Here is a 6859-nt window from a genome sequence, read left to right as displayed (position 1 = left end):
AAAATATCTAACTAATAAACTTGTGCCGGATGCCCCGGGGGGACATGCGTCTATGACGTCTCCTGGCCAAACCCCATTTGGCGGAGCCAGGAGATTGAATATTTACCCTCTTTACCCAGAAACAACAAAAAGCCACTACGGATGGCCACATGGAATGTTCGAACGCTCACTGCGGAGGAGAGGCTGCCACTCCTCTGTCGGGAGCTGGACCGGTACCGCCTGGATCTCTGTGGCATTCAGGACGGCCAGTGGACCGGCTCTGGCTCCTGCCACCATGAGGGGTGGACAGTCCTTTGCTCGGGGCAGGAGACTGCCAAACAACAGGGAGTGGCTCTTCTTCTGAACAAATGAATGAAGGGGGCGTGGGAGCGTGGCGGTGAGGTGTGGGAAGCTGTAAGCCCCAGGATACTTTGGGCTCGCCTTGCCATCAACCGGAGGCGAGGAGTGGTGGTCGTGATTACTTATATCCCCACCGAAGACGAACATCCATGGAGGGATGCGGGCACCGCCGATGAGTCAGATCCCTTCTTTGACCTCCTGTCACAGGTACTGGCTAAAGTGGCCCCTCGGGATAGAGTCATCTTGTTGGGTGACTTCAATGCCCAAGTTGGTCATGATGCTGGCACCTGGTCTGGAGTGATTGGAAGGCATGGGCCAGATCAGCTCAATAACAATGGTAGGAGGCTGCTAGATTTTTGTGCAGCCCATGGGCTTGTAATTACCAACACGCTCTTCCGGCATCGGCGCATCCACACAACATCATGGATGCATGTCGGGTCCAAGCAAGAACATCTGCTGGACTACATAGTGACGGACCAGCGGATGCGAGCCCATGTCCTTGACACCAGGATCTACCGTGGAGCTGATCTGCCCTCTGACCATTGACTTGTCATCTGTAAGATGCGCCTGCCATTATTCCACTCCGGTGGTGGGTGCACACCCAGGACCCCATTCCAACCTAAAGTGGCCTGGTCTCAGCTAGCTGATGAAAGTTGCAAGCGAGAATTTCATCATCGCTTGCGGCTGGTGTTGGCATCGTCCCCCATTCCTCCTGATGGGTAAATGGGCGAGGTTTAGGACTGTGACTCATGCAGCTGCAATGACTGCTTTGGGTACGCGGTCCAGACCTCCCCAGAGACCCTGGCTGACAGAGGAGGTGTTCAGGATAGTTGAGAAAAAGCGACAGGCCCACTCTCATCGTCTACAGCATCCCACGTCAGAGAATGAGGCTTACCGCAGCCTTTGCTCGGAGGTTCGGAGAGCCGTAAGGTGCTGCAAGGATGGGTGGTGGTCGCGGGTTGCTGAGGAGATGGAGTCTGCCTCAATGGTACGTGATCACAAATCACTATTTAACTCCATCAAAAAAGGTACCTGTAGCGCCACACCTATTACCATCATTAGGGGAAAAAACGGTGATCCAATCTCCGACCCCCAGGAACAGGTTTGCAGATTTGCTGAGCATTTCTGTGAAGTCCTGAGGGAGGGGACATCTCTCGACATGGAAAACATCGCGGGACAAAGTGGGGATGACCCTGCTGAGGCTGCGGTGCCTCAAATATTGGAGGAAGAAGTCACCCCCTGTGAGTGGCTGACTGAGGTGCCATCTGTTGAGGAAGTACTCAAGGCGATCCAGAGTCTGAAACCAGGAAAGGCACCGGGCAGAGATGATCTCCCAAGCGAAATGCTGAGGGAGGGTGGCGTTTGTGCACAGACTGCCCTACATGACATCATAACAACAGTATGGACCACTGGACGGGTTCCGCAGAATTGGAAGGATGCCCTGGTGGTCCCCCTCTTTAAGAAGGGGGATCGCACAGACTGTAACAACTACAGGGGCATCTCACTCCTCAGTGTGCTGGGAAAGGTCCTGGCAAGGATGATTCAACATCGCCTTGCCAGGCACGCTGAGGAGAGGCTTGCGGAGCCCCAATGCGGTTTCAGAAAAGAAAGATCTGGGCAAAGTCCCATCTGTGAACTTCTCCGGCAGGCAAGGCTGCGTTGGCTGGGTCATGTAGCCCGCATGCCCAGTCACCGCATGCCTAGACAGCTTTTGTTCGGCCGGATCGAGGGGGCGAAACGGGCGCGGCACGGGCTAGAGAAGAGATGGAGTGATGTGGTACAGGAGGACGTGGAGCTGAGTGGACTTGCCGATGACTGGTACCAGAGGTGTCAAGATCGGCCTCTGTGGAGGAGGCTCGTGAAGGACGCTACTGGGCAGTTGGAGGCAGTCGCCCTCCAACAACAACGGAGGGCGGAGGAGCGACGCTCACAACAACGAGCGGCGCGCCGGGTGGCTAAAGCACAGCAAGTTGGCACAGTAGGGGGCACAGGTGGTGCATCAGCCAGTCATCTCGGTCATCTCGGTCAGTCGACCCGTGGCACCTGCTGGGTCTGCCCCGTGACCTCCTGCCAGCGGGCGTTCGACACTTCACGTGGCCTCAAGGTGCACATGGCCTGGCACAAGCGTCGTGGTGACGTCACCGCCACTTAGTGGCGAATGGCGGTTGTTGTTGTGGGTGAGAGTGTGAGTGAGTGAGTGTGAGTGAGTGTGAGTGAGTGAGTGTGTGTGCGGTGGTGCAGTGGTTCGTGCGACGCTGCGCTACCAACCCAGTGACCCGAGTTCGATTCCCGCTCACGGCCATCACCAACGACGATTTTCTGAAACGGTCCTGGGCCTCCCCTAGGTCGACTCAGCCTCAAACGAGTACCCGGTGTAGCGGTGTGTGGTAAACATCGCCACTGGGGGGAGACAAAGGCGGTCGGGCGTGGTGCTGGCCACCCACCCCCCCCCCCCTCGTGTGCCGTGCCGGCCTTCATAGGTGCTACTCGCTAACAGCACTTGCCCCTGCAGTCTGTTACAGGCTACACGGGGGATCTTTGTCTTTGGGTGAGATTGTGTGGGTGGGATTGTAGAGGCAAGTGCTGTTAGCGAGCAGCACCTGTGAAGGCCGGCACGGCACACGAGGGGGGGGAGGGGGTGGGTGGCCAGCACCACCCCCGTCCGCCTTTGTCTTCCTACAGTTTGTCAAGGCTATACGGGGGACCTTTGTCTTTGCGTGTGCTGGGGAGCGGTGGCGCAGCGGTTAGCGCGCTGCGCTGCGAACCCTGGTGACCCGAGTTCGATTCCCGCTCACGGCTGGCACCGATAGCACTGGTCAACACACTTTTTCTGGCACGAGGTATTCCAACGGTGTTAAGGTTAATTTTGGTGTGCTGATTCCAAATCTGGCATCAGTTTTTGACCATCACATCAGGTTTTTGACCATCACATCAGGTTTTTGAGATATCAAATGTTGCATTTTCAATAAAAACTGCGGAAGAAAAATATTAAATAAATGTGGATATCTACATAAAATGATTTTATAAACACACTATCCTAAAAATACAGCACCGTATTTTAACACTAAAGCAGTCACTGACTCACAACAACTTGCAATCATAAGTGACGGAGTTAATTTCGGGTAAAATCAATGAAAATGGGGTATGCCGATAGCATAAACATGAGATGTGATAGAGCAAATCTGAGATCAGATTTGGAATCGGCACCCTGAAATTAGTCTAGAACAGCTGCAAAAGTCCAGGCCAGAAAAAACTGTTTTTTTAAAAAATCCTTTATATTAAGTTCACTTGCTTGCTTGCTTAGGACCGTGCAAATCTTTCGCTCATTTTTTAACCCACTTCCCGTGATCCAATCGAGCTGACATTTTGCACACAGACTCGTTGTGCGTGACAATAAATGTTCGTTAAAAATTTTTTCCCAAAATTGTACACTTTTTAGGACAAAAAATATATATATATTTTTTAAACATTATTTTTTACACGTTACGTTTCGTCTTGGGTCTAATTGTCCACCCTCAACTGACGGTGGCTGTAATTGGCCACGGTCCCTTACGTTGTGGCAAGCTTCGGGGCCACTTCCTGGAGTTCTGCCATCACTAGTACATTTCATAAAAGCGTGTTTAAATTGTTTTCAATATTACTTATTTAACGTGTTGTCTTGCACTATTTCGTATTGACTGTATGTGTGGTTATTCATTTTTAAATCCTTTATATTAAGTTCACTTGCTTGCTTGCTTGCTTAGGACCGTGCAAATCTTTCGCTCGTTTTTTAACCCACTTCCCGTGATCCAATCGAGCTGACATTTTCCACACAGACTCGTTGTGCGTGACAATTAATGTTCGTTAAAATTTTTTTCCAAAATTTTACACTTTTTAGGACAAAAATATTATATTTACCAATTGCTTAATGGTGCAATGCAATCATCTGACCCATAGGTGGCAGCCATCTCAAGCCAGAGGACGAGAGGACTCTAGCCGCCACGCATATAAAGGATTTATAGTGAAAAACTTTGTTTTTACGGGTTATACTTATTTTGAGCAGTGTTATTTGAACCGGTCATGGACCTCAAACGAGTAGCTGGTGCCGTGTAGTGTAGTGAACATCGCCACTTGGGGAGACAAAGGCGGCCGGGCGTGGTGCTGGCCACCCACCCCCTCGTGTGCCTTTGTAGGTGCTCGCCAACCGCGATTGCCACTTCTAGATTTGAAGCTTTCGTGACTGCAAAGATTCATACTCGTAGTTCTTTCGGTAAAGTCACCATGTAGGTAAAAACAAATGAGATAAAAATTAATAAAAATAAAATGATAAAAATCACGACGTTTCGGAGGCAACACGAGTCTCCGTCATCAGGTGGGACCGTCACAGCCAGATTTGCTGCATTAAGTGAGGCAGGGATTCCAAGACGCAAGTTCTTCTCTTGAGGAAGGCCAGCGTCTCGAAAAGCTGCGACTTAATGTCTCGTTGTCTGTTAAACATTCTAACAGATAGTTGGAATTAATTCTAGATTTGAATCTTTCGTGACTGCAAGGATTCATACTCGTAGTTCTTTCGGTGAAGTCACGTAGGTAAAAAATGAAATTAAAATTTGCCACGTCCATTTTCCTGAGACTGAACAGGAAACCTCCGACTGTGTCCCTAGACACGCGGAGACGAGACGGGATATCCCCCGAATGTCCTTGCAAGTGGCCTTGATTGTCCACGCGAGTACGGGGAGTGGTGGTGCACTGCTTAGGGCTGTGCCAGGCTCCGCAAACATCGTGGGGATGACCCTGCCGAGGCTTGCGGTGCCTCAAATCTTGGAGGAAGAAGTCACCCCCTGTGAGTGGCTGGCTGAGGTGTCATCTGTTGAGGAAGTACTGAAGGCGATCCAGAGACTGAGATCAGGAAAGGCACCGGGCAGAGATGATCTCCCAAGCGAAATGCTGAGGGAGGGTGGCGTTTGTGCACAGACTGCCCTACATGACATCATAACATCAGTCTGGACCACTGGACGGGTTCTGCAGGATTGGAAGGATGCCCTGGTGGTCCCCCTCTTTAAGAAGGGGGACCGCACAGACTGTAACAACTACAGGGGCATCTCACTCCTCAGTGTGCTGGGAAAGGTCCTGGCAAGGATGATTCAACATCGCCTTGCCAGGCACGCTGAGGAGAGGCTTGCGGAGCCCCAATGCGGTTTCAGGAAAGGGCGGTCCTGCACAGATGCCATATTCTGTCCGTCTGCTACAGCAGAGGTGTAGGGAATTCCAACAAGACCTACATCTCTGCTTTATTGACCTGGTCTGGACTATGATACCATCAATAGGCCTGGGCTCTGGGTTGTTCTTTGTGCTTTCGGAGTCCCTGACCCTCTGCTCACGATCATTAAGGACCTTTATGATGATAATTGTTTTTTTACCCTTTTATCTGGCAACAAAACTGACACCTTTTTTTTTACAAGGAGTCATGTTTGCATTGACCACAATACTTGCAGTCGGAATGCAAAAAAACACAACTCTGATAATGATATGCATTGTCCTTGAAGTTGATTGGTCCACACCCGAGACAGCTTTCCTTAGAGCCTAGTCTCCATTGGTGTTGGACCAGATGACGCCAAAAGGCGCACAACTCAAAGACAATGCACCATCAGAGTTTGAGAGCTCGGGGTAAAGCATTTACACCATTGGAACCTCATTTGCCAGTAGCAAAATATGATTTTAAAAAATTACCCTTTTATCTGGATTTGCCGATGACTGGTACCAGCGGTGTCAAGATCGGCCTCTGTGGAGGAGGCTCGCGAAGGACGCTACTGGGCAGCTGGAGGCAGTCGCCCTCCAGCAACAACGGAGGGGGGAGGAGCGACGCTCACAACAACGAGCGGAGCGCCGGGTGGCTAAAACGCATCAAGTTGGCACAGTAGGGGGGGTACATCTGGTCTGTGTGCATCTACCGGTCATCTCAGTCGGTCAACCCGTGGCACCTGCTGGGTTTGCCCCGTGACCTCCTCCTGCCAGCAGGGAGCCTTCCACACGTCACGTGGTAGCCTCAAAGTGCACCTAGCCTGGCACAGGCACCGTGGTGACGTCACCGTCACTTAGTGGCGAATGGCGTGGGTAGTGGTGTGCGTGTGTCAGTGTCCGTGCGTGCGTGTCTGTGTGTCTGTGTGTGTCTGTGTGTGTGTCTGCGTGTCTGTGTGCGTGTGTCTGTGTGTGTCTGTGTGTGTCTGTGTGCGTGTGTCTGTGTGCATGTTTCTGTATGTATCTGTGTGTGTGTGTCTGCGTGTGTCTGTGTGCGTGTGTCTGTGTGTGTCTGTGTGTGTCTGTGTGCGTGTCTGTGTGCATGTTTCTGTATGTGTCTGTGTGTGTGTCTGTGTGTGTGTGTCTGCGTGTGTGTGTCTGCGTGTGTCTGTGTGCGTGTGTCTGTGTGTGTCTGTGTGTGTCTGTGTGCGTGTGTCTGTGTGCATGTTTCTGTATGTGTCTGTGTGTCTGTGTGTGTCTGTGTGTGTCTGTGTGCGTGTGTCTGTGTGTCTGTGTGCATGTTTCT

The sequence above is a fragment of the Lampetra planeri genome, unplaced genomic scaffold, assembly GCF_965212315.1.
Source record: "Lampetra planeri unplaced genomic scaffold, kcLamPlan1.2.h2 scaffold_261, whole genome shotgun sequence".
Classification (NCBI taxonomy): domain Eukaryota; kingdom Metazoa; phylum Chordata; class Hyperoartia; order Petromyzontiformes; family Petromyzontidae; genus Lampetra; species Lampetra planeri.
Note: the sequence above shows the minus strand (reverse complement) of the source record.